This window comes from Choloepus didactylus, chromosome 22 (genome assembly GCF_015220235.1).
Source record: "Choloepus didactylus isolate mChoDid1 chromosome 22, mChoDid1.pri, whole genome shotgun sequence".
NCBI lineage: Eukaryota > Metazoa > Chordata > Mammalia > Pilosa > Megalonychidae > Choloepus > Choloepus didactylus.
Genome location: NC_051328.1, coordinates 34,748,277 through 34,776,221, shown reverse-complemented (window position 1 = coordinate 34,776,221; position 27,945 = coordinate 34,748,277). Strand labels below are relative to the sequence as shown.

At 48.6% G+C, this 27,945-nt stretch overlaps 1 protein-coding gene and 1 long non-coding RNA gene across 2 annotated transcripts in view; one reads left to right on the top strand and one right to left on the bottom strand.

The window, feature by feature from the left end:
• The window catches only part of MAF (MAF bZIP transcription factor), a 337,846-nt gene that overhangs the window by 155,534 nt on the left and 154,367 nt on the right, over window positions 1–27,945 (top strand). The gene's annotated exons all lie outside the window — the stretch shown is intronic.
• LOC119518935 lies at window positions 10,433–16,133 on the bottom strand. The gene is made up of 3 exons (XR_005213891.1): window positions 15,717–16,133; window positions 13,173–13,416; window positions 10,433–12,097 (listed from the first exon to the last, which is right to left on the bottom strand). It is a non-coding gene; the product is annotated as an uncharacterized LOC119518935 (long non-coding RNA).

Sequence of the window (27,945 nt, the reverse complement as noted above, 5' to 3'; positions counted from 1 at the left end):
AAAAGGATAATGTCGATGTCTGGATGTCTGCAACAGTGAAGCTGTCACAGCTCGACCCTCTGGAGCCTCCCCCGCCCCTATTATGGAATTTGAGGCTGACTTCTTCTTAACGTCAAGGTGCGGTTTGATATAGGCTTTCCTCTGAAGTATGGCATCTGCGAAGAAAAATTTCCCCAGCTCCAGAAATTCATTTTGATGGGACTGTTTTTCTTTTGTCTGTTTGTCTGTTTGTCTGTTCAAAGAGAGACATGGAGGTAGCAAGAGGAAAACACCAGACAGGAGAAAGACTGGGAATATGGCCGAGTCTGCAAACCTGAAACGCCTTCATCAGTAAGCCCCCTTCCTTCCCACTGGTCTGGAGGCACCACAGCTGAGCAGGACGTCTTCTTGGCTAATGCCAAGGAATCACAGCTCTCCAAAGCCAGGATGCTTCTCACCCCACACGTCCATTTCCTCTTGTGCATTGTTTTCTTGACATCCATGCATTTGTGCTGATGCCAATGTAAGGGAAAGGTGAAATATTGTGACACCACACACTGAAGGCTTGTTCCAAGGAAGCGTTGAGTTCTGTTATTTCCTTCCTTTAAGCCTCCTCAAATTCTCCCTCTTTGGAGGCGGCCCGAGGCCAAAACTGCTGTGTTTGACCAGCGCTAATATTAAACCTCTGCGCTCCGAGCCGTCGTCCTCACCTCGTGAGCACACCTTCACCTCAGCAGGCAGACTCGTTCTCCTGAGGGGGGAAATTAATTCCGCATTTGGTCCGCATTTAGATGGGTGCATTTCCTGTGCAAACACTGCTGACATTTATGAAATCTAATTTAATAAATGTCTATGATATAGCACTCATTAACATACCGCAAAATAGCTCCAGAGTAGCCCATTTTAATCAAATAAATTGTCGCTGCTGTTACCACAGGCTGTTTCTTTATTAAGGCAAAAGCAAAGCCGCTGAGCCAAGGGCCAGAGCGTGTCTTGGGTCCTGTGTTGGGATCTTGCAGCAACGCCCAATGATACGGTGAGGGCCTCCTGATATGTTTGCTTGTGATATGAGAAGATGAAAAATCACTGATCATGTATTATCTCCATAAATCTTACCGACAATAAGTCATAAAGCCTTGTGCCCGTACATATGGTGAGCATCCAGGAACCGTGTTGCCATATGTGAGCAGCAGCCTCTAAGAAAAAAGAAAAAAAAAAATTCTGTGGCTCACAAAAAGCTTCTAGACTGTTTTCAGGGCCTGGAGTGAGTGGTCCTCTTGCTTTTTGCCCCTTCTCCTGTTTTATTTGTTTTCCTTTCCCTTGCCCCCTCGCCACAGGGCTACCTCTCTTTGCTCCAAATTACCATCGGAAGAATTTCCGGCACGCTAATTATGAAATTTTGTGGTTTGCTAACTCCATTTCTGTCTGCCACAGAATAACGAGTGGATGATCACCCCCAGCTAATGTGGGGTGCAGGTATTGGGGCCTTTTGGGGGGAGAACAGGGCCTCCTGTTTTCCCCAAGTCTACTGACCGTCAGACCCAAGACGGAAAATTGTCCCTGGCTGATGAGAAATGCTATTTATTTTGAAAACTCAGCCCATTTTCATTTCTGTCAGCTAAATTGAAGGAGACACAAGAAGATGGTCTCTCAAGCACAGCCTGGCTGGAGCCTGTGTTCTCTAGACCCAAAGGGATGGAATCTTCCGGCAAAGACAGTAGGCCCTTGCGGTCTTACTTAGCCAGTTGCACACTTAAGATGTGCAAACCTGTAGAGTATGTTTTTTTTCTCCTTTTTCAGTCAAACGGCTTGATTATCTGCTGCCTGTCATGGCTGTTGGCAGGCATGGGGAGAAGGCGTGCACTGGAGCCCCTCGGACGAGGTTGAACAGAGGGTCCCGGCCGCTTAGCGTTCCAAGGAATTTTCACTTCCAGGCTCACCCCAGATGCTTTCTCACACCAAGGAACGCGGGCCAGGCCCGCACTGGGCTCTTCAGCCACCTCTTATCTGGACCTGAGAGGGACGCTCCTTTCCTGCGATATTTTATCAAAAGTCATAAACAAAAGCAAGCTCCTGATATTGGATCAGCAAAGGAAAAAGCAGCTGGGAATCCAGGCAGGAAGTCAGAGGGCCCTGTGGGGAGCAGATGGATGGCCACACCGCTCACAGAAAGGGAAGTTGGCCAAGCAGGCGCCGAGGGGCTGGAGACACCCCAAACCTCCGCTGACCCCACCCTTGTCCCCTTCAGCCATCTGCCCTCTGTCCGGTGATCCCGTAAGGAAAGCTGCTTTGAGGACTGCCTGTCCCCTGACCCAGAATAAAATAACAGCCAAATGACATGCTCTGGCCCTTTGCCTCCCTCTTGGAGACTGGCTAGGAGATGGGGAAAATTTACAAATTTACCTCCCCCCACAACCACCACCACCAAAATAGAGTGGGAGGTGGGGGCCTGGAAGGAGCTCTTTTCATATCTGGCATCAAGCTTCAGACGGACTGCCTTTGTGCTATTCTTATGCTAATTATTTTACCAAGTGATATTTGATTGTTTCTATAAAAGGTTTATGTCAGTGTAATCCACCACAGGCTTTTTAAAGACCTCAAGATGCAAGAAAGAAATGCACCCAGAGTCCATTAAAGAATTAGGTTCTGTTAATGCCAGAGCCTGCTCAAAGGGGCCTCGGGCTCCTCCTCAAGCTAAACCAAAAATGGGAACGGCTCCCCGAGCTTAACAAATTTTTGCTTAAAGCGGGGATAGAAAACATCTTTTGTTCCAAAAGTTTTGCTCCTAACTTTTCTTGGCAATCCTGAAAATAAGGTATTTGCCTGGCGTCCATTTCCCTAAATTGAAAATAAAGCTGGTGTGGAGCTAGAGTAACTCTGACAGCTATTGTTGACTCATTATAATACTTCACTAGTACAGCAAACACGGCTGCCTTCAAGTCCTCCAGAAACAAAATGTGAGAGCTCCGTCATCTCTCCATTTGGCTCAAGAAATAATCACAACACAACAAAGGGGCTTGCCCAATTTCATACAGAGAGAAGGTGGCAAAAGAAAAATCCGGATTTTCTGACTTGTGATGTGTGATGCCTTCAATTCAGACCCGATTTCTTGTCCGGAATGGATTGCATACTGGCCTGAGAATTTGGAGCTCTGGGTTCCTTGGGAGGGTGCCTTGCCTGCAGGATATTTAAACCTTCCAGCTTGAAAGATGAATGCTTCTAGGAACGTCACAACACCTTCTTGAATTATTTTTTTTCGGTGTAACCATAAACCACTTTCCTTTGTATTCTTCTGACTGTTTTGTATCCTCAAGAGGAGAAGCAGAAGTGCCCACATTTCAAAGAATCTATGAAAATAAAGTATGTTCATCGCACTCTCCTCTGCAAACCTGCCCTGCCGGCATAGAACTGGGCACAGGGGTGGTGCCCAATACCCCAGGCTCACTGAATGACGGGGTACCCTTACCCAGGTCCCTGGAATCCCCGATAAGCCCCCCCAGGACCCGGTGGAAGTAGACAGGGCTCTGAGTCTCCGGGTCCCTGCTCAGCCACTGCCAGGGAGCCCGTCTGTGACTGTCAGCAGTGGCTAATCGCCCGGCATCCTCTGGGGGCAGCGTGTGGCAGCCCAGGGGCTCTCGCAACAGCTGCGGCCAGCCCCGGGCTGGGTACATACCTCTGTCTGTCCTGCAGGGAGCAGGACAGGTGACACACGCAGGCGCCCCCAAACACATGGCGTTTTGCTGAAAGGAGGCAGGGATGCCTGGTGGGAAGTTCAGATTTTTATGGGGAGTGACATTCCAGGGCTGTAATATGAGGTCCCAGAGGATCTGAGGGTGTGGTCCCCAAAGGGAAGAGGGAAGTAAGCTTTTGCTGCAGGTCTGTGACTTTAGAGGGGTCACTGAGTTATAGATGAGGAAGCTGAGGCACAAGGCTGAATAAAGGCACGCACCTCCAGAGGAGAGGCTCTAGGAATCAAATTCAGATCTAACTGACCCCACAGCCCATCCTCTGTCTAATACGGCACAGCCACAGGGGAGGGGGTGGTGCCCTGAGGCTAGACAAGCTGTTGTAGCTGTAGAAGGAAAAACAACTCAGGATTTGAATTCGACCACAAATTGAACCATTCCTAATTTAAGGAAACTTTGCCTCAAGTTGCAGCCCTGTTCCTGGACACAGAGGGGTTCCTTGACAAATAGAATCCTGAGCAACCCAATAACTTTCCCTCTCTCCCCCCTTCCTTCCTTCCTTCCTTCCTTTCCTTCGTTCCTCCAGAATCCTTTTAGTTTCTGTCGTGCCAGGCCCTGTGCTGTGTTAATCAAACGAAAGAACACATGACTAGCAAGATGCCCACCGGCCTGGAGCTCAGCGTTGAGAGCTCATCCTGGGTTGTGGTCGATGTGGGAGCTGCTCACCCAGACTTCCAGCTCTCCCCTCCCGTGGACACATGGCCCCTGAGGTCAGGCCTGGCATGTTACTTGCCCTGTCCAGTGAAATGTGGAGGGAAACGTGTGCGTCATGGATGGGTGGAGGCATTCGAAAGCTCAGCAGGAGCCCCCGGGTTCTTTCTTCCCTCGCCTCAGTGATTAGGAACACCCTTTTATTATCGGGGTACCATGAGATTTGAACATTCTGGAATGCTAAGTTCACACATGGAAGACAAGTGTCCTCCTCTGCTATCTCCTGGTCCCACAGTGGACCTTACGTGCACGAGAAATAAATCTCCGTTGTTTTATGCTACTGAGATGTGGGGGCTGCTAGTTGTTACAGCATAACTTAGATGATAACTTCTGATTAATACAGTCGTGTTTTGATCTTGGAGGGCTTGGCTTTCTTGAGGACAGGAGCCATGTCTTGTACACCTCTGCACCCCTCACACTTGGTTCAGGGTGTGATGAAGTACAAGAACTCAGTCAATGTTTGCTAGGAGGGTAGAGGAGACAATGAACGTCTGCAGCCACCGAAGTGGCAAAGGCAGTGCTGGCCCAGAGGTACAGAAGGGATGCACTTGTGAGCCCAGGTGGCCAAGGGGACTTGTCTGGTTAGTGAGTGGCAGGGTCAGGATTTGAACTCAGGTGTGTCTGACCCAGGGTCCATCCTCTTTCCATTGCTTATCACTCTGCCTGGCCCTTGATTTGCTGAGCTTCCCTCTCCAGTGGGTGATGCGCTGTGGTGGGGTGCTTCAGCCCCAGCAACCACAGGGAGGGGGGATTGCAACCATATGATTATTGAGAAGAAGAGGAAGTATTATTTGAGTATTTACTAGGTGCCTGGCACCTGGTCCCACAGTGGACATTACCTGTGCAAGAAATACCTATATTATTGTCACACATGGTTTCACTTAACTCTCATGTAAACTCTGGAAAGTAGAGAGAAAAGATGGCTCAGAGAGGTAAAGAATCTGGATCAAGCTCACACAGCTAGTAAGTAGCAGAATTGGGATTTGAACCAGAGTCTGACTCCACAATGTATGCTTTTATAACTATTGTATGCTGTATCTTATTGGAGGGAGCACATATGTGGTGTGTGTGTGTGTGTGTGTGTGTGTGTGTGCATGTATTTGAGAGGGGGGTGGGCAGAGAGAGGAACAACTTCTTGGGGCTGCTTGGAAATGAATATCTTTTCTCTACTTACTGTTTATCCAAGTTTCGCCACTTGTGTTTTCACAGGAAGCTGTAAGGACTTCCTGCTTTAACCCTCACAGATGCTTGTCCTGATAAGTCCCGTATTTACAGACCTACAAGTCCAGGGGAGCATGGCCCGGGAGCTGCTGAGTCGTGTGGGATTTCAGGACAAGGACTGATGGGTCACCTCTTCCCCTGGTATCTCTTGCACAGCCCCACAGAACTCCCGGGGCGTGGATGGGGGCGGAAAGTCTTTCCTCTGTCCTCCAGCAGGGCCGGGATGCCTGGCGCAGGCCCTGGGCTACGTGCTTTCCTGCTCTCACCTCATTTGACCCTGACCACTGCCTGGCCCTGTCAGAACTTTTAACCCCATTTTACAGCTGACGAAACCAAGGCTCAGCTCAGAGCAGTGTTTCTCAACTGGGGGCAACTGTCACTACTCGGGAAGGGGGTGCTGTGGTCAGGGAGGCTGTTGGGTATCCTGCTGGTGGTACCCACAAGGAATGATCCGGCCTCGCCATCAATAGAACTGTGCTTGGAGCCCCTGACTTAGATACTTCATAGAACACTCAACCATAGGACTGGGGTTTGACCACATCTGCCAGCTCCAATAGTGTACACCTCATGATGGAGGGAAGATGGACCCGAGGCCCCTGAAGGAGCAGGGTCCTTCTCCGACATCTCTGCCTGGTCGTGGACCACCTGCTCACAGCTGGCATCACCCGAGACCCCCTTTCCCCCCCCTCCCTCCCCCGTAGTCTCAGCAGACTCCTTCTCTGGACAGCAGCTGTGGCTCACCTTTGTGGGCTTGCATCCGTTACATCCACATTCCCAACATCTCCTTTTTGTCATGTTGTATTATTACGTTTTATTTCTAAATTACCCCAGATGACAGAGCTCCGAATGCTGGGACCTGGCTCATTCATTTGCGCGGTAATGATAGGATTTCCTCATTCAAAACTCACCCGCTCTGTGCCTGGCCTGTGTTAGGTGTTAAATATGCTCAGAGGAAGAACAAGGTATAACACAAGGTGACCTTATAATCGTAGTAACAACAGCTACCATTTGTTGAGCTTTTGATACTTTCTGTATGCCATGGCACTGAGCTGTGTTTATTGTGGCCCAAGGCTGTCTGGGGTGGTTGGGGAGATCACCCAGTGTGGACTACCTGAGTGAAGACTCAGGAGAGGGGTTTGTCAGGGGCTTCCAGGCAGAGTCAGAGTTTAGCATGAGAAAACCTGGAGGAACAAAAACGTGGTGGACTTAGAAAGTTCCAAGAAGCAATTCAGAAAATAAAGACAACAGTTGGAAGCGACTGGATGTCAGGAACGACCAAAATAAATCTTGTGGTAATTGATTTTCATTTTGACTGAAGTGGCTGGAGGACCCAGCTCAGTGTGTAGACAGGCTCCATTGTCCAGGGCGACAGGGTCTCCAGGTTGACTTAGATGTCAAGAGGATCAGTCGGACTCCTGCAGAGCTGTAGCCTCCTCCTGCCCCAGCCAGGGTCTCCAGGGCCCTCCCCACCAGCCGTGGCGGAAGCTTTGCTGTGGACGCTTCGCCCCTCCTAGCTGTGTGGATTGGGCCAGTGGACTCCTTGAGTGACAATGAGGCTCATTATCAGAATTGAAGGGTGCAGGATATAGATACTGGGGGTGCAACTCATGTATCCAAAGCACAATAATTACAATTATTTATACCAATGTCCTGGCCAAAGTCAGTAGGGATGTGACACATCCAACCAAATCAATCCACTAACTGAGTTATTTCCTGAGAACCTGCTCTGCTCTTGGTAACACACTGGGGACAAGCAATCATGAAAATGTGAGGTCCCAGCTACCAGGACTTCGGGATCTTGTTGGAAACCTGCAAGGCAAACAACATCAAGAACATACTGGAAAACTGTCTAACAGTGACTGTGCTGGAAACCACAATTGGAAAAGGGAGGGATGTAATAAATAGGTGAGATCAAAGAAGGCTTCCGGAGAAGGCAGGCCTCTGAGACTTGAAGGACAGGAAAGAGGGGAAAGTAAGCTGGGTGGGGCCATTTCATTTGGCAGCAGGTAAGGGTCCAAAAGACCAACAACTAAGGAAAAGTCAAGAGATTCTAAATTCACATGAGGTCCAAACTTCCTGGGACACCATGGAAGGTTCTTCAAAATTTAGTCCTGACTTCCATGCAAAGGGTGATCTCTGGCCTCCCTTTCCCCACCCGGCCCCACGTCACACCCAAATGCCAGCCGTTCTACAAGTTACCACCATTCTATAGTTAAATCATGGTTTTGAGCTTTCATCCATGCTTTTTCTCTGCCAGGATGCCCTTCCCTTTCTCTACAAGACAAATGGCTACCTATCTTTAAGTGAGCAGCTTAAATGCTGCTTCCTCCATGCAGCCTTCCATGCATTCCCTGTGCCCTTTCCTCTCTGCTTTCATGCCCTGATGGAGATGCTTCTGTCATAGCACTTACATGTTATTGGTTACCATGTGTGACTCCCTCAATAGAATACGAGCTCCTGAAGATCAGGGACCTGTCTAACTTTATATTTCCTTCCACATCAGTACCTAGCACAAGATATGACCCATACTGAAGGTGCAATAATTACCTATTGACCAGATGGATGAATTGAACTAGGATATGAAAAACTTTGGCCATGATCTGGCGTACTCACAGGCTTGCATATGTTTAGAGCTGTGCTGTCCAATATGATGGCCACCAGCCATAGGCGGCTATTAAAATGTAATTACAATTAAATAAGACTAAATTTCAGGTTCTCAGTCTCACTAGCCACAATTTGAGTGATCAATAACTACACGTGATGGTGACTGCATTGGACTGCGTCAACACAGAACACGCTCATCACTGTAGAACGTTCCGTTGGACAGTGCTGGTCTGGCCTTCACAGAGTATGGGATGGCCTCTTATGCCCATACCCCTGTCCCCCACTATAGTCCCCTCCTTTACCCCAAGGTTTGTTGCAGCGGATCCCAATTGAATATCAGTATGTGCACAATGCCAGGAGCCACAGAGAGATTTGGCGAGCTGGAGTGTAATGAGGGTTCTTGCTACTCTATGTAAGTCAAATTGCTGCCCTTGGGTGGACTTTGTCCCTGCAGAGAGAGCCCAGGGGCTGTTGTGTTAAGACATGGGTACCTGTCGTGGGAAATGCTGGAGCCCAACTACAGAGCAAGCTAACTCAGCTCTAGCAGGTAATGAAAGGCTCAGAACCACCTGGCTGCTCAGAAACCCAGGTGTTCTGAGTGGACAGAATAAGGACAGAGTTATTTGAGAATCTTTTTGTATGTGTTTCTTAGAGGGAAAAAAAATAAAATTGCTTTTTCCTTTTAATATGATCATATGGTTCCCAAATTCAGTTGAAAGGTGTTTGTTAACCCCTGAGATTACTGGATTTGAAAAATTATTATAAATTTTTTTTGCAGTGGATTCGTAGAATAGACATCCAATTTATAAGGCACATAAAAAGAGCTGCTGCCCCGGTGGAAAGGTGGGAGTAGAACCCAGAACCCACTTATTTGGTCTTCCCTCCAGCGCTGTCACACAGCACAACTCCAGGGGGTGCCAGTTACGTGTTCTCTGCAGTGACCCTGCTTCTCCTCCCTACGGTGGGTGGAGGAGGGCACAACTCAAAAACCCCAGTCTGTGTGCAATGCTAATTAAAACAACCATGATAAATATGTGTACCTCTGCAGTCATAGTGAAAATACGCCTATTTTTACAACTCTTTCTGATTTGCAGAGTGCTCCTCATCTGATCTTTCCAGCAAATGCTGGAGTGAAGCCTTTGGGCTCAGGAAGTCCTCCTTTACCTCTCCATTCCTCCGGCAACAAGTTGAGTTTCTGGTATATTATAGGGGTTCAATATGTTGTTTGAGGAAGGATATAGAACACACGGAAAAAGGGAAGGAGAGAGGAGGAGAAATAGGAAGGATGGAAGATAGGAAAGAATAAATAAAAGGAAGGAAAGAAGGGAGGGACCTTGTGATGAATCATTATTAATTTCAGTTTACAGATAAAGAAGTTAAGGTGCAGTGATTTTAAGCAGCTTATGAAAATTCAGTGAAATAATAAATCACGGAGGTGGGATCTGATCCTAGCTCTTCTATCCCTAAAACTTTTAACCATCACTCTACCCACCATGCTATTTTATTGTTTCCAAGTAAAAGGCCATATATTATATTTAATTACCCATTCTGCTATGGCACCAACTTTTTAGTGTACAAAATTGTACGGAAAGTTCCATCTGCTTCCAAGGAATTCCTTTCCTAGGAACCTTCGGCCTGACTCCTTCCCCTGCAATATCCCACCTCACTCCTTGACTGTCAGTGGCAAATTGAAAGCCCGCAAAAGGGGTGCAAATTAAAAGTCCATCAACCAGTAAGGAGGCATTCTCGGGGCAGCTAAACTGGACCAGTGTTTAAATTTACAAATTCACGTGCACCAGGACAGAGGGCGTGATCTTGTTCTCACTCCATTCTTATAATGAAGCTGTATGTCTGGAAGTGGAAAAAAAAAAAAAAAAACCTTTGACACAGGGAAGAAATGAGCGATACGACGTGTTTCCGAGATTACCAGTGGGACTTCCACTGCGGGCTGAGCTGTTGTTAACGGGTCATGCTACAGTTATGATGTGAGGAATTATTAAACCATGAGTTCAGCTAAATCCCAAATGCAGGAACGTGACTTCACCCCCCAACCCCCAGCACACACACGCACACACACGCATGCACACACATGCACACACACCCACAAACTTTCAAAGGGCTTGTAACAGAACAAAGCACAGTTTTTACTATCACAAAATCTTTATGGATCGCCATCCTTGAGGTGAAGTTATATCCTTTATGGTCACATTTTGGTAGTTTCCTTAAATTATTGAAGGCATTTCGTGGGGCCTGTGCTCTTGGAACAGTGCTGGCGCAGAGGCCCCTGTCCCCAGCCTGGAGGTGGGTTAATGACGGCGTCGCGTGTGCAGTGTGTCCGGAACACTGAGGTTAATAAAACCCGTAGCTCTTCTTCATGGGTACCAAGGGATGGTTAATGTTCAAGGCTGTGCAGGACCTCGGCTTAATGTTCCACGTGAAAGATGGAGCTGCCAGACGACACCCTCCCTGGTGCCAACCTTGCATATTAGTCCACGCCAGAAATGGGGGGAGCAGATCAGGGAAAAGTTAGGTGCCTCTCTCCAAGCTGGGGTGCTGGCCAGCGGCCTCAGCACCCAGGTTCTCCGCGGGTCAGCCGCTTCCGTTTGCCGAGAGCACTAGACAAGGAGTCAGCAGACACCGTGCCTGGCCCCTAGCTGGCTCCAGGACTTGGGGCAGGGTCCCCTGTATCCGAGGCCTCCCTTCCATCCTCCATCCAGGGAAGGGCGCGAACTGGTTCTGCCTATCTGCTGCACCAGAGGTCTGGGGGTTTGTAAGGTTATGCATCCATTCCCCAGGCTTTGGGGTCCTGGGAAGCAGGATTCAAATCCCAGTGTCAACCCTACTTCCATGCTCCTCGGGCAGGTGGCCCAACCACTCTGTCTGGGTTTGGCTTCTGTAGGAAATAGACTTGGAGGCAATGATCTGAAGGCAAGCCATTTATGTGGGAGGTGATCCCGGGAAGCAATAGTAGGGAATCAAGCAAAGGGACCGCAAAGGAAGGACACCGGTCATGCGTCTTCATCAAGCAGGTGATGGATCTTTCTGGGGACTTCCAGGGGCAGGGCAAAGCACATACCTCAGCATGCTCCCACCTGAGGGACGATGGCCCCATCAGTGGTTGGCTGAGGGCTGCTCCCGTCTCTCCCTGGACAAAGAGCTAGGGGAGCTGGCACCTGGACGTGCAAGTGCAGGAGAAGTGCCCTGAAATGTTGAGACCCGAGGGAAGGGGAAAGTGATAGCATCTGCAACTTCAAGTCTTAAGTTCCTCTTCTCCAAAAGGAAGGCCGCACTTCCTCCCTCCAAGTGAGGCTGTGAGGATTAAATAAGATAATGCAAGTGCTCAATAAAGATCAGTGATGGTGACTGCTGACACGAAGCCTGGGTACATTTATTGCTATTAAGACCATAAATTAGACCTGGATGAACATGAGAGCTTTGCCCAGAGTCGATGGTTTGCTGCAGAACTTTGACATTGTGAAAAAATAAACGGCACTGCATGTTTGGCATTAAAGGGATTTGAGGGGATAAAGGGTGTGTGTCCAAGAACATCCTTTTTCTACCTGGGACAAGAAGGAAAAACTGGCGCGCGTGATTAAACGGAGAACAAAAGAGCAGCGTCGCTGCCTCCTCAGGTGGCGTAAATGAAATTTGTCAGCTAAGAAGATTCTGCAGTGTGGTCTGTTTGTTGTTGCTCCAAGTTTCTGGCCCAAAGCCCTTCCCTTTCTCAGATCATTTGAAACTTCACTTCTGAAATGCTGCGGGTCAATGGATTTCTTCATCCGGAGGGTGAAGCAATGGCCCTGTGTACGTGCCCAGGGTCTCTCGCTCAGACTTCACTGGAATATGGGGAGACACGCCAGAGGATATTTATCGCGGTGGGGGGGGGGGGCCCTTCCACTCCCCAGCCTCTGCCCCTCCCACAGGGCCCCAGGATAAAGGCCAGTGGGTTCTTAGATGACATGGACTAAGTGTTTTAGCTGGGGGTCACGGGTGTGGACACCACCCACCCTGCGGCATCTGGGGATCTCAGGGGTCCCACAGTGTCACCGCTTTGCAGATGGGACCCTCCACATCTAATCCCTGTGACACCCCAGCACTAACCAACTGTACCTGCAATCTGTAGCGGCTCCCTAAGTACTTGTTGAATGAGTGAATGAGTGAATGAATGAACGTGGAAATGCACAGGTAAATGAGACCAAGGGGGAAAAATATCAGGTTTGGGGACTTGCAAATTCATTAACTGCCACCATGGGGATTTTGCTAATAACCAGGAAGCCAGGCTGACACTTCCATGCAAATCTGAGATTTTCCCTTTTTGGTTTCGCAAGTTCAGTTCTTGCCTTGCTGTCATCCACCGGGGAGACGTCCCGGTCTTACTCACAGTTAGGAATAAATAGAGTTCAGGCTGCTAAAAAAAAAAAAAAAAAAAAAAAAAAGGAAAGATTGCAGCTCTTTTCATCTCCTTGTGAGTCATTAGGTTAATAGTCACAAGCAGATAGTTGGGCTGGGGGCACCCGGTAAAACTCCACCCCTTCTCAGGAGCCTTCCTCCAGCTCTTAAAGGGGAACATTCTTTTAAAAATCTGTATGCTAAAATGCAGTTCAAGAGTCCCCAGAAATTAGACATCTCCATCTGTCTTGGCAAATAACTGTATCAGATCACAGTGGAAAGTGTTTCAAAACAATTTCAGGTGTTGTTTCTAGAAACGTGTGAGGATGTGTGGCCCTATGCTTGGGTGGATGTGAATTTATTTATCATTCTCCTACCTCCACGTGCCCCAGGTGAGACGCACCTTGCAGTGAAGCCCCACCCCTCGTTCCTTCCCAGGAGTCCAGGCCGCAGAGAAAACCCCTTGGGAAATCCATCTGGGGGAGGGAGTGGCCCCCCAGGCTCCTGAGCCCCTGTTCCTACCTCTGATTCCTCAGGTGATGTTTGGTGTCTGAGTGACCCTCTGGTCCATCTGATCATTCAGAAATATATATGGAGTGCTAACAGCATGCAGAATCAGTTCTCTGCAGTGGCCCGGCCCCAGGAGCTCACAGAACAACGTGGGAGAGGAAAGAACAATCTCAATGTGCTGCGGGTCTTGCTGGAATGTGGAGGCAGGTGGGCCTGGTCCAGCCTGATGGGTCAGGCAAGGCTCCCCAAGGAGGAGCTTTTAGGGAGGCAAAAACAGAGACGAGCCTTGGCTGAGAAAGATACTTCCAGCCGGGGTATTTGCAGAGCTGGGGGTAAGGGTCAGTCTCATGATCAGCAACCCCCCCCCCACCCCGCCTCACACACACACACACGCACACACACACACACACACACACTTCTGCACCATGGAGCCATCCTGAGGTTGAGCCAGCAACCCAGGGATCCCTGGGCTTCCTCCCCTCTGAGCCCCTGTGCCAGCCTCCCAGTGGCAGTTGTATTATTCCTGCCCAGGTATTCGTTGAACACACCCTGAGCTCCTGCCCTGCACCTCTCTTAGCCGCAGACAATTAGGGGCTGAAGGAGCAGAGTCCTGCTTTCCTGGAGCTTTCGGTTTAGCGGGGAAGACAGACGGATCCGTAAAGCCCCTGTGCGGCGCTAACCAACATGGTAGCCTGTGCTGACGAGGACGCTCAACCCTGCCCAGCCACGGTATGCTCCACGGTTACAGATGAGGAAACTGAAGTGCAGGTTAAGTCACCTGCTGAGTCAAAGAGCAACGGCACGTTAGAGGCAGGGTTTCCCCCAGGTCTGCCTGACGCCTGCACCCGTGGCCTTTCCATTGTGGTACAGGGTCATCGAGTGTAGAGAAAGAACCAGAAGTCTCCAGGCCTCCAAACAGCCCTGCCTCACCCGTTCCTGCTCTCTGGGCTCATCTTGAGCTTGTGGGTTAAGACATCTATCTCTCCCCGACCCCACCTCAGTGCACCTCCTCATGGACCCCCCAGGCGGGGGTAGATTCTCTGCCTCAGGCCTCTGGGGGACGAGGGAGAAGAGATGCCACCATCTTGGCTGATGGCCGGTGAAGCCTCCTCTCCCTCTGGGTCTGCTGACAGTCACCGGGGCTCTGGAACCTGCCCTGCCAGGCACCCGGGCCTCTTAGCCTTCATCGGGCCCCACCCCCAGCACCTCCACCTTTCCCCTCAGGCCCTGCTGGCCGACCTTGGCCTGTCTCTGGCCTCAGCCCGGGCGCCAGCCCTGCTCCTGGAGGCTGGCCAGGCCCCACCCAGCCTGACCTGTCCCTGAGCCCTTCCAAGTGCTCACAAGCCAGCAGCATCCCAGGGCTTCCGGTGAGGCTCCCGCTGGCCGGCTTGGCCTGTGGGTGAGGAGGCCCATCAGGAAGGCCCCGTGTCGTTACTCAAAGGGGAAGGGGTGGAAGTTGGCCTGACCCTCCTGCAGCAGAGCTCAAAAGGAGGGCTCTTCTTCTCCCCTTCCCAAGCCCGGCACACACACACACTTTCCCTCTCTCTCTCTATCTCTCCCCTTCTCCTTCACAGTGGAAACTGGAAGGAACTTTGGAGTCACACACTTCTGGGTTTAAACCCTGGATAACATCTTCCTTTTACCTGTTTTTTCTATACCCCAGATACGGTGTCAAGCCAACGTTCATTTTCTCATCTAATCCTCACTTTTGCCTGAAAGGTCTTACAAAGTGAGGACCACCACTCCCCATTTTACAGATAAGTAAACTGAGGCTCTGAAAAGTTAAACCTGTGCTCAAAGTCTCAGGCAGCTACTAAGTGACAGTGTCTGAATTCAAACCCAGGCTTCACTGACTCCACACCCAGACTCCTGCCACTTAGTAGGTGAGTGACCCTGGGCTTGGCGCTTAACTGCTCTTGGCCTCAGTTTTCTCATCTGTAAAACGGGGATAACAATAACACCCAATTCACAAGGCTGCGGTAAAGATTAAGTGGACTAGGGGTGGCAGGGGGCGTGGAATCTGTCTGGAGGATCCTTGGCCCACAGAAGCTGCTGGGGAGTGGCAGCCAGCATTTGTGTGAGGGTCACCGTCAATGAACCCGCTTCACCTGGGGAGCACCCACTTCAGCTTCCCACCTGCTGCCACAGCATCTTTTTTCCCCAGCCTCTCTGTCCTCTTGCTTTCCTCAGAGCTGCTATGTGCTCTTTTCCTTCTGGCTTCCTGAATCTTGCCTACCATGAGGCCCAGATATTCGCAGGCTGATCTATATTATCCTCCCCTTTATTAGGATTGATTGAACTCTTTCTGTGAGGGGACGGATCAGAATGTTGGGGTGGTGGAATACTGGCCTTACGACTTTTTCTAAAGCTCATGGCCACATTTCCCCTCATTAATTTAGTGTCGCCACATGGACTGGCTCATTTTGCAGAAAGATTCACAAGCTGAAGTGGGGGGCTCTCCCTACCCAACAAAATACATGAAGTACATTTTCAGAAGAACCTGGATTTAAAGGCCAGCTCTACCACTTAGAAGCTGTGAGACTCTGGGCAACTTACCATCTTGGAAACGAGCTTCCTTCTGGAATTGGGGATGAAGGATGAGGTGGGCAGAACAAGGTTTTGGAGAGAGCGCCTGGCATATAGCAGATGCTCAATAAAAGGCTAAGTCAGAATCTAGCTGAAACAGAGTGAACAAGCCACAGGTAGTTCAGGGAGCAAGAAAGGAAATGCAGAAATGCCCCTTGAGAGGGTGAGCCCATGGGGGCAACAGCGACAGGGAGCAGAAGGAGCACTGACCAGAGCTCAGAGCCCAACACCCTGAAGCAGGATGTTGGGAGATTGCAGAGGACAAGGTCCAAGGCCTCCCCAAAGCCGACCTCTGGACTTCCTGGTGAAATCTGCGGCTTCCCTTGAGGGCAGGGCTGAGCCTCCTTATCGGGGGCTCAGAGTCCTCGCCCCAGGACTGGACGCCTGCGTGTGTCAGCCTTCGGGTGCTTATCAGGCCCCTCCCTGTGGGGGGCCATTCAGCCGTCCAGACTTTGGCCACTGGCTGGGCTCGGATGGGACACCTCCTCCTGCCTGGGGGTGGGGGTGGAGGATACCCCAGCAGGGGCAGAGCACATTTCTCAACATTCATTCCCAATAAAAAAAGGTTGAAAGTCAACTGTCAGGGTTTCACAAACAAGCACGATGGCCAAAGACAAGACAGAGCTTGGGCGCCGGGATGCCTGGCTCCAATTTCCAATCTCTGGCACAGCAGAGACTCAGTTTCCCCATTTATCAATTGCATTGCACACTGGGAAATAATGTCTGTCCTATTTGCTTTGTAGGGAGGGCTGGGATAGTCAGATCCAAATCAACGGATACTGTAGCTTTCATCCTGAGAGGAAACCCGGGAAACAGGCATCAGTCTGCTTTTTGGAGCTGAGGAAACTGAGGGGTAAATAAAATGATGCTTGGGAAGGACTCCCCTAGAGCACAAAGCTCTGGCTGCAAGAACAACATGGGTTATTTCACCTGCTTATTTAGGGACCCTCCGAGCCCCACTGGCTGAAGAAGAAACTGCAGCCCACAGAGATTAAGAAATTGCCCAGGGAGCCAGAGTTGTAGTCAGAATTCAAATCTAAACAGTAGGTCTCAAAGCCCCACCCCCACCCCCACTAAGGGCCCCCCGGGTCTCTCAATGACAGCCATACTGCCATTTAGGGACAAATCATTCTTTCTGGTGGGCGCTGTCCTGTGCACTGCAGGATATTTAGCGGCATCCCTGGTCTCTGCCCACTAAATGCCAGTAACACCTCCCTCCCCGAGTCGTGACCACCAAAAATGTCTCTAGCCGTTGCTGGATGTCCCCTGGGGGGGGCACAAGTGCCCCACTGAGAACATGTTAGGCCCATGGCACGAGCTGTGGTTATTATTCATGACCATGATTATAATTGAGATCAGGGTTATGGTTAGGAGTTCTTGGCCAACACTGGGGTTGCATATGGGCAGGTACACACCTGGGTGAACTTCAACTAGAGTGACCAGACAATTTACTTTGCCAACCAGGATGCTTTAGAGATGAAAGCAGGCGGTTGTTAATAATGATGTCAGGATTACAGGCATGTATCGGCACCATTATAGGCAAACTGGGAGAAAGGCCTCACTGCTTTGGCTCCCCCCTTCCACTGATCAACAGGCAAAGCGGCCAGGTGTGTGATTCTGCAGCTTCTGATGCGCCATCCGTGCCCTCATCCGGGAGCTTTCCCTAGCTTGCAGGCTCAGGAAATCTTAGCACCGGCTCCTTTCACGTTCTCCGAGAGACCCCAGCTGGGCCACATCCACATTCAAGCCCCTGCTTTTCCTAAAGTGGTCAGAACATGGGAAACGACCCAAAGGATGTGGTGCCAGTTTTCTTTGCTCTCAGGCCATGCTGAGGCTTTGCCATTAGGGTTCTCAGTATCTTTGCCTAAATTATGGAAACCTGGATTCTATTTGGGAACCAGAGTTTGGGGGATACCTTTTCCGCCAATGCTCCTGAACCTCCTTAATCAGGGTGTGGAGAACCATACCCCCTTCTTCTGAGACTTATCAGAATGACGATGAAGTGATAACAAGAAAGATAGTGATGATGATGATCATGATGATGACGACAATGGTTGAACAATGACTGAGCACTTAGATATACTCGGCCTTGTCATGAGCACTTTACATGGATTATTTCAAGTCATTTGCACTTCAGCCATGTGGTGTATTTCAAGTAGCATGGGATACAGTGGATTACCTGGGCAAAGCCTGAGCTGGGGGTGAGCTGTCTGGGCCAGTTCTTGGGAGCGGGTGACTCCGGAGGGTTGAGTGGGAGTTAGGCAAGAAATGCAGAAGTGAAAGTCAGGCAGGGAGACCAAATTGAGGTCAAGTGCAAGAAAAGGCCTTTGCCGCCATGGCGTGAGACACACACATGCATACACACATGTACATGCACACACACATGTACATGCACACGCACAAACACAGTATCTAACCACAAGCCTCCGATGCTGATGAATTAGACTCGTATGTCTAGCAGGCAAGAGTGGGCTGACTCTGCCACCTGGTTCAAAAGGCCCTAGGAGGGAATATTATCTCCCGCCATCTTTCCTTTCCTCCTTGGCCCCTCTCAAAGATGTCCGCATCCTACTCCCTGGCAGCTCTGATTGTATTATGGGAAAATTAAGGTTACAGATGGAATTAAAGTTGCTAATCAACTGACGTCCGGATGAGCTTATTCTGGATTATCTGGCTGGGCCCAATGTCATCGGGAGAGTCTTTTAAGAAGGGGCAAGAGGGTCAAAATGAGAAAGGGAGATGTGGGATGAAGCACAGGTTGCAGGGATGTGCCCTGAAGATGCAGGAAGGGCCCAGGAGACAAGGAAGGCGGCCGGCTTCTAGACACAGGAAGAGGCAAAGAAACGGGTTTCCCTCTAGAGTTCCCAGAAGGAATGCAAGGACCCCTTGATTTCAACCCAGTGAGACCCACTTTGGCCTCTGACCTCCAGAAATATCCTGAAATAGATGTGCATTGTGTTAAGCAACAAAGCATGTGGCAATTTGTTACAGCAGCAAGAGGGCACTAATACATTTTCCTTATGGGAGCCAGGCCATACTTCCCCTCTGTTGGGTAAGCTGTAGGGTCACCGGCAACCTGGCTGGGGTGCCCCTGCAGGTGCTTCAGTTTATGTCAAACCCCTGGGATCTCATGGAAGTCCCTCTCTGGGGATGGCCCCAAAGAAAAGGCTGTCATCAGTGTCCTTACCCACACCCATGAGAGCCTTGATAATAGTGGGGTCCAGGAAGGGAAGGGAAACAGCAGGTCCTGGCCATCAGGAGTTTCACATGGAGGTCTGCACATAATCAAATGTTCTTCACTTTAAAAATAATAGTAAAAATAAAAAAATAAAAACAATATTTAAAAAAAAAACTGCAGTAGTATGTTCAGGTAGCTGGGTTTTTATTATTCATACTGATTTCTAAAAGGAACATTCTGGCTTTAATTAGAATGAAAAATATGAGTGGTAGAAATATTCAAATATCACAGAGCTTCATTATTTACACCATCGATTTTGACAGGCAGATAAACAGAGTAAGCCATGTGCTGCGCACTATTTAAAGAACAAAGCAGCATTAAGCTGCTTCCAAAGCTCTGTGCTTTGACGGGACCCTGTGCTCCCCTTTCCTTAGGTAAGAAAACCTGGATAAGGACAACAAGCTCATGTGGCCTTGTGGTGGAGGAGATAGATTGGGAAAGTATTCTACCATAAGCAATTATTAACCCAAATAATGTCTTCTATTTAATACACGCTATATGCCAGGATGTTCAGTAAATGTCTTCTATTTGTTCACTGAACTAATCCCAGCCATTTCACTATACGAGGTAGACCTGTTGTCCCATTTTACAGATACGTAAACTGGCTTCAGAGAGGTTAAGTGACATATGCAGCTATATACCTGCAGAGTTGTGGATATTTGTACAAGACCATGCTGGCCCCAGGCACCCATTCTCCTAACCATGGTGGAAAAGAGTTAGGGTCGTGCACACCCATATCAGCTGAGGATTGTAGGGCACTTACAAGGTCTGTTAAGTGCTTTAAGCCAGAGGTTTCCAAACTTTACTGTAATTAGAATCACTTACGAGCTTTTGAAACTTGATGCCTCCATTGCACCCCAAAACTGTTAAATCAGAATGTCTGGGGGTGGGAGGAAGACATCAGTGCTTTTCAAATGTCCCCAGCAGCTCCCATGTGCAGCCATCTTCGAGCACCTCTGCTGTCTACTGTCTTCCCAGGAATTCCCCTACCCCACCACCCGTGCTATGGTACTATTATTGACCAATTTTAAAGACTAAGAACCTGAGCCTTGGAGAGCTTCTGTGACCCATCAAGTTGGGATTTGAACCGGGGCATTCTAGAAACCTCCTCTTCGACCACTACACTGAACTGCCTTCCTGGTGGCATATTGTCCGTTGGTCAAAAGAGGCTTTTTTCCAGGCGAGTGCATTGTGCCTGGGGACGTACAAAACAGAATCAAGCTTTTCTCATCTTGTGTTTTCCACTTCTTTGAACAACCATGAAAGAGAAACTTCTTTTGCTGTGAGTATCCTTCTTTTCCTCTGGAGTTTAAACCCCTGATACAATCTGCTTAAATGGACACATATTCTTTAAAAGCTGCAGCAACTCACCAAGCCTGGTCCACATGGGCATGGGGCGGGCCCAGGAGGGTTGCTGCACCTAAGCCACTTTGGTGCACCCTCAAGGGTGCCTCCAGCCCTGACCTGTGGGGACATTGTGGTGGGAGGGTGGCCATCCTGTAGGACTAACACCTTCTCTGGAGCAGCCCAAGTTCTCATAGTAGGGCCAAGGAAACTCCACGCATGAAAGATTGGTCTTCTAGTTTGTTGACTACATACGGATGTGGCTGGTACCCCAAGACTTCAAGACATTGAGAAGCCTCCTCTTGGGTGGTTTGGGCCATGGGAATTATTCAGTCTAATACACAACTAACTGGAAGGACATTTCCTGCATGTCTGATTTTCTTCTCTCTCTCTCCCCTTCTTTCTCAGTGACCCCCTCATTCTCAAACTGACTGCATCTTCCCTACCTTCCATCTTGCCAAGCCAACTGTGCTGGGCTGCGTGATCTTTGAAAATCTCACATTGGCTCACCTCACCCCCACCTGTGAACAAACTTTCCCATCGCTTTCAGAATGGGGAGCCCCCACAGCCTGGGGCTGCTCTTCAACTTCAGCCCAAAGCATGCGTCCCAGGGCCCACCACACGAGCCTCTGTGCTGGAACACACTAAATATGCCCACAGCTCTGGGTCTCCGCCTGGCTGTTGGCTCTGCCTGGCGTCCCTCCTCCTTCTATTCCTTGGTTTCAGCTCAGATGCACCTCTTTGGAAAGTCTATTCTATCTCAAGTAGCTCCCCTTTATCACGTTTCACGTTTTCTTCTCTTCCTAATACTGATCACCATGTGAAATGATGTTTTTCTCATTGATGGTGTCCCTTGTTTGCTGTCTGTCTCTCTCACTACAATGTAAGTTTCATCAGTGCAAAGATGGCTTCTCTCTACTTCCTAGCTATGTTCCCAAGGCACAGTCTAGGAGCCAGAGAAATACTGACTTACTTAAGGCAAGACCACTGAGGGTCTCTGCTTTGAGTTTTCATCCATCCATCCATCCATCCATCCATCCATCCAACCAGTCAAAGACTCTGAGTGCTTACTTATCGTTATACTAAGTTCTGGGTGTGCAAAGGCACTGCCCTCAGGGAGCTTATGTTCTAGTTAGTGCAATAGAAAAATATGCACATTTATATGTACTTAAGATTTTCCACAGGGTTTGAAGGTTTTTTCTCTTAATTTCTGAGTCATCCTCAGCTCAGTCCTTGCTCTTATCTTCATTCTGTTAAGCCAATGAAGTATCAGGGCTTTTTAAATACCTCTGACCCTGAGGTCCTCTGGAACCCTGACTAAGGTTCCTTCCGTCGAAATGTCTTGAGCTCTTGGGTTCAGTCTTGACCCCACTGCAGTCATTTTCTCAGGGCAGAGTAGGATCAGAGGCAATAAGCCGCTGCAGAGTCACAGGAGAAGGAGACCAGGACATGGAGATTGAGGCCGTGTGGTCTTGGACAATTCAGCTGCTCTTTCCAGATCTGAGTCTTTAGCTACCAGTTAGGTGGATTGAGCTGGCCAAGGCTTTTTCCAGCTTGAAGTTTCTGTGAGTATTTATTCACTAAAAGTGCCACACTCCTGACTGGCTAATCTTCAGTGCCTAGCACAGTGGTTCTCAAATTTATCTGCACTTTGCAGTCTCCTGGGTGTCATTTAAAAATCCCAAAGCCCAGGCCAGAACCATCTCTGAGCACAGTCTCTGGGGTGGGACACAGGTAACAGTAAGTGTTGATGTTTTTCAGGTAATTCAAACAGGCAGACAAGTTTGGGAACCATTGGCCTAGAATAGAGGCTGGCATTTTTTTTCTGTGAAGTCCTGAGAGTAAATGTCTTTGGTTTTGTGGGCCATAAAGTCTCTCTCACAAACTGCTCAACTCTTGCTGTTGTAGCACGAAAGTAACCATAGACAGCATATGCACAAATGAGCAAAGCTGTATGCTCATAAAATTTTATTTATGGGAAACAGTCAGGTGGCCATTTTGGCCATGGGCTCTAGTTTGCCAACCCCGTAGCCTAGAACAATTCCTGGTGCATTATGAGCACTCCACATAGGCCAGTCGGAAGAGTGAGTGAATTCAATGAGCATTTAGTGATCATCTACTATACCTTAGGAACTATGCCATGTGCTGGGACTTGGAAATGAATATGTGCCCCATCTAGCTGGGAAAACAGATCCGTAAACAAATACTCAAGATGCAGTGAGACAGAGGCAGTGAAAGATGTATGAGCAGACTGTTGGGGAAGCCCAGGGGACGGAGGGAGAGTTTTGGCTTGTGGGATATTGAGGAAGTCGAGAGCCTCACAGCTGAAAAGACTTTTAGACAGAGTCTGGAAGGAAGATATTCAGTCTGACTCCTGGCTGCCAGGAATAGAGATCCAATCAAGTTACCGCAAGAATGGAAGGCGGCTGTTTGCTCCGCCAGGCTGAACCTAGACCTGGACAGGGTCTGCCGCAGCTCTGAGCTGGGGCTTCCGTGTTGTGCTGGGTATGTGTCTGCTTCACTCTGGATCCTGGCTTTATTTTGCTCCCTTTATTGAGAATATCCTGAGCAGCTACATAGAGAACATGATGATAAAGAATGCGGACTTTAGAATAAGACACCTGTGATAAATTAGCTAATTTCCTATCCGTAAAACAGGGAACATTGCAAAACCTGTTTCGTGGATTTTTGTGGGGGAAAAATGAGGTACATATAGGGTTTTGGGGACCATACTTAGCATAAATAAACACTCAACAATGTTCGCCTCTACCTGTTATTATCTTCATTATCATCGGTTGTGTTCCTCTGCTTGTTTATTCCTTTTTTTTAACCTTTTTTTTTTTTGATATTCCTTTTGCTTGCTCTTCAGTGCACTCAGCCCAGCATCCCTCAAGCACTGCTGTACACATCCCTTTCCACTTGAAATCCTGCCAATCACTGGTTTAGACTTAAATGTCGTAGTTCAAATGGCCAGAAGCGGGAGAACCTGCTTGGCCAGGCATCTGTGTCATGGGTCACCGTGTGGCCCCTGGGTGGGCTGCCCTGCAGGCCAGGACCTTCCTCTGATCCTGGCCCCTGGGGTGACAGGAGAGGAGCTGGCACAAACATGGCTGCCTGGGCCCCCAGGGCTGGCTGTAAGTCTGTTCCCCTAAAAGGGGGCTGCGAGGGGGCAGGCATCCGAAATGGGACTAGCACAGAGGGCTGGTTCGGCAGAGTGTCCCTCCCTTCGGAGGAACCAAACAGTGCAGGAGATGAAGGCTGCTGCTCTCAAAGAATGACCCTCTCCTTAAGGAGAGACTCGAGGGCAAAGCCCTAGCCCAGTCAACGCCCCAGCCCCTGCCCTCTCGCCTGTGCATCCCGCCGCCCGGGAGTCTCGGCCGCCTCTGGGTGTTTGCCAACCGTGCAGATTGGCTCTAGCCCGCCAGCCCGGCCCTGCCCGGGAGTAGAAACCACCCTGGAGCCAAGTCCGCAGGTGCGGCTCACGGACGACAAGGTCTTTGTTTGCTCCCATCTGCAAAGCCAGGCTGCCAAAGCATATTGGGATTATAATGAGAAATAACGGAATCAAAATAATGTAAAGGAAATAAGTGCTGACGAGGATCATCAACATCCTTTCGGAATAGATTTCCTGCCAGGGAGACGGGAGCAAGGGGAATGTTTTACTCCTGGGGCTGAGGCAGACAGTGGTCCTGGAAAGAAGAAAAAAAAAAATCACTTCCTGGAAGAGAGTCTTTTAATTGTTCCTTTAAGAAGGAGGCAGGAGCTGCCAAGGCAGGGAATGAGTCTTCTATGACTGGGGTATCTCCATTTACCCATCTGTGGGGGGAGCAGAGGGCCCCTCAGCCACGGCACAGTATGTGCAGCAATGATCTTCCGTGGAACCCAGCTTGAGTTGGGCAGGGAGGAGGCTTAGGCATCAGGGGTCTCCCACAAACTTTCCAGGTGGAGGGTGGGGGGGGGAAGCAGTGGGGCAGGCTTTGGAGGCAGCTGGTGGCCTCTGGGTTCAGGTCCCAGCTGAGCCACCCTTGGGTGAGTTGGGGTAAGTTTCCTACCTTCTCCACATCTGCCTTTCTTCCTAACAAACTATTCCTACCTCATTTGTCAGTTCCCTTCTGTAGAAACTATAACCACTGTTCCCGTGGTTCTGATGCTTAAATGAGATGATATGTGAAAGAACTCGGCACATCAGAGGCCTCCACTTTTGCACGCGCTCACTCTCTCTCTTTTATGTAGAAGTTTTGTTAACTGTGTGTTAAATAAATTTCATCTCAATAATAATAAAAGAAATCTTTCCTCTGCCTGGGAACGGGAGCCCCCTTTACTTTTCCGGGAGCCCCCTTGGGGAGCAGAGGTTGCACCTTGGCAATAAGGACTGATAACCTGCAAGTTGCCATTTGCCCATTTTGTTCTTCCTTCTACCATTTACTGAGCATCTATGGGGTGCAGAAGCTTGCCCGGGGTTCACCGGGAGGAGCCATCCTCCTAGGGGAGCCTGCGCCTGGTGAGGCTCCCCCATTTTGCAGCCTGCTCTGGGTATTTCTTTCATCTCCTATGGAAAAAGCTGCTCCCAGTCTTCACACCGATTCCTCTGCCAACTCATTATTCTAATCTTAACAGCCATGAAATAAAACCTTTTACTTTATTAAAAATGGCAGGAAGGCAGGCCTTGTTCCCTCTGCTTCCCACGCTGTGCTTCTGGCCCTACCCCCAGCTCTGTGCTAACACACAAGGATAAAAGCATGAAATGAAGAGAACAACTAACATTTATTGAATCCTCTTCTAAGTGCCTTGCATGGGTCATTTACTTCTTTAGGCAGCCTTGGGGGCAGAGGGGGATGGTGTGTGATGATTATTAGTCCCATTTTACAGATGAAGAAACTGAGCCTCAGAGAGGTTAAACAATTTGCTCAAAGTTTCACAACCCTGGATTTCAGATCCAGGATTTGAACCCAAGCTCTGCCTGCAGAGTTTAGGTGCTGAACCATATGCTGCACTGGTTTGTTAAAAGGCTTTCCCTTGGCTCACAGTGGGGAAGGAGAGAGGTTAGCACAGCAACCTTTTGGAAGCTAGAGCCCAGGAATTTCATCCTGCAATGACCCAAGCACTTGAGGGCTGAAACAGTGGCCCAGGAGCCCCCCAAAAAACATCACAGGGCAAGCAGGTGGCCTGGGTGAGAGCAAACCCTCTCAAACAGAAGCCACTCTGTTGCAGCATGCTCCAACATGCACAGAACAAGAAAAATTCATTTCTCTGCCCCCAATTTATCTTCCTGATCTCACAAGGCATTTCCAAGTTCAATTCCTGGTTCCCCGTTCCTCAGCCCCTGCAGCTCCATGGCAAGAATTCAGAAATCTAGAATTCCAGGTGGCAAAAGCCACTCCAGGGCAGAAGACATGCTCCACGCCAGTTTTTCATAACGGGTTTTCAGAGAAGCCTGTTCCACGATGTGTAATTGTTAGGAGTTGTAAAAAGATAACTCACATTTTTAAAAGCTTAAAGCTTGCTCTGTGTAGATAAAAACTGTGACAAATTATGTTCCGAAAAATCATAAAAGTAGAGAGAGACATGTTAATAACCAAAGGTGGCGTTTCATTTAGAGGTCAGCAAGAGCTGTTAAAGTGGTCAGGAATTTCAAGCTTTGGCAGTTGTGATTTGACCATATCACTTATCTCCTCCAGTCCATGCCTAAGTATCTCCCTTGGTAAAAAATAATCCACAGCCATAGTACCGGAGGTCAGGGGTAACTGGGGAGAAAAGCAAAGTTGCCAAAATAAACCCAGCTTTCAAGGAGAGGCGTTCAGATTCGCCAAGGCCATTTAATGTTTCAGCTCCAAAAGGCTCCCATATTTGTGAATACCCTTACACACATGCACAAACACCACGTGAAAACAGCCATGTGAAGACGTTTCTGGAAAAAAAATTAGAGCCATGATCTAAAGTTTTGATGACAAACACGATAAGCAAGGGTATGAAAGGCTGCCTGGTTTCCCCAAACTTTGTGTGTGTGTGTATGTGTGTGTGTGTGTGTGTGTGTGTGTGTGTGTGTGTGTGTGTGTGTGAGAGAGAGAGAGAGAGAGAGAGAGAGAGAGAGAGAGAGAGAGAGAGAGAGATGTGCTTTTCCTTTAGGAAAGGTAGAAGCAAATGCAAAAGATGGGAAATCCTTAGCCAGCGAGAGTGTTTTGGTTTTCACATCCCCTAGGTGTTGAGGAGCTGTATGGAGACTGACCATGGGCTGTTTTGGAAATTGGAGGTTGACAGAGAGCTGTTAGTTGAGTCAATTCAAATGTCTGTGACCCCAGTCCATCCCCACCCCCAAAACCAGCCAAGTATTACAGTTTTAAATGAAATCAATTTTATATGGTGAATTACTGTTTCTGAAATAGATTCATATTCCAGGCCCTTGAGACAGATGTTTAAGGGTCTCCTTGCAAGCCAGTAATAATAAAGCAAAGATAATAAGACCATTCTAGAGGATGGAACCATGTGGAAACAGCACGGACTGATGTCAGGCTAGCTGAGTTTCGGCTCCATGACTAATTAGTCGGTGTTGCTACACAAGATGCTTAGCTTCTCTGGGTCTTGTTTTTTCCACCTGTGACTAGGACTCATCTCAGCCCACTGGCCTCACCGATTGGCGTGCGTAACACACACTACTGTAGTGTTTCTCACCAAGATGCTACTCCCCCTTCCACCTTTCTTCAAGATATTCTACATTTCCCAATGGGTTTCCGCATCCCAGACATCAGCAAAGTTCCAACATTTTTAAAATCACTTATTTTCATGCCATTTTATGGCTATTGCTCTGATGAGCATATTGCCCCATAGTTGTTTCTTTTATTAAATACATTTAATATGCATCCAAGGAGGGGAAATGACAAAGTGGCCACTGCATGTTAAGGAAAAGCATCACGTGTGTTGTACATGATGGCAGGTGTGTTTGCTCTGGGGATCCTCCCCTTGAGGACGTACTGTATAGTGAGAAATCCATCTAAGAGCAGACAGTTGGCTTTTTAAACATTTGTGTGTGTTAGTTCTGCTCTAATGTAGAAGTCATAACAGCCAAGAAATATGAACATTCTGAAAAGGTTATAAAATGCATGCTCTTTACCCACAGGCCAGATCAGCACACATACCTTGGGCAAATATATGTAGCTGTTTTAATGCATTATAAATGAACATAATTATGCATTTATTTATTTCAATTCTTCATAGATCTTCTGTACCACTTAAGCACTGAGAAAGGAGGAGGAAGTGAAAATGTGAGTGGACCTGGTAATAGAGCACTGTCTGCAGTAGATTCCTTAACAAAATTCAGTAGGAGGTTTGAGGCAAGAATCTCACCACCATTGCAAATTCACTGTGTTTCCATGCAGTCATAAATCTATTATTACTATTCACCAATTTATTTCCACCTTACGGTGTGCAAAGCACTCTGCTAACTGGTTGGGGAGTCAATGAATAAAACTGCTGCCTGTAAGGAATTTAATTAAAAAGAAACTGTCTACATTTCTTCACTGAAATCCTCCTATGATGAAAGCAGTCCTCTCTAATTCCTTAACATTTTTAAAAAATATTTGATTTAATTGAAGATACCAGAATTGTTGCCAAGTAGAAAAT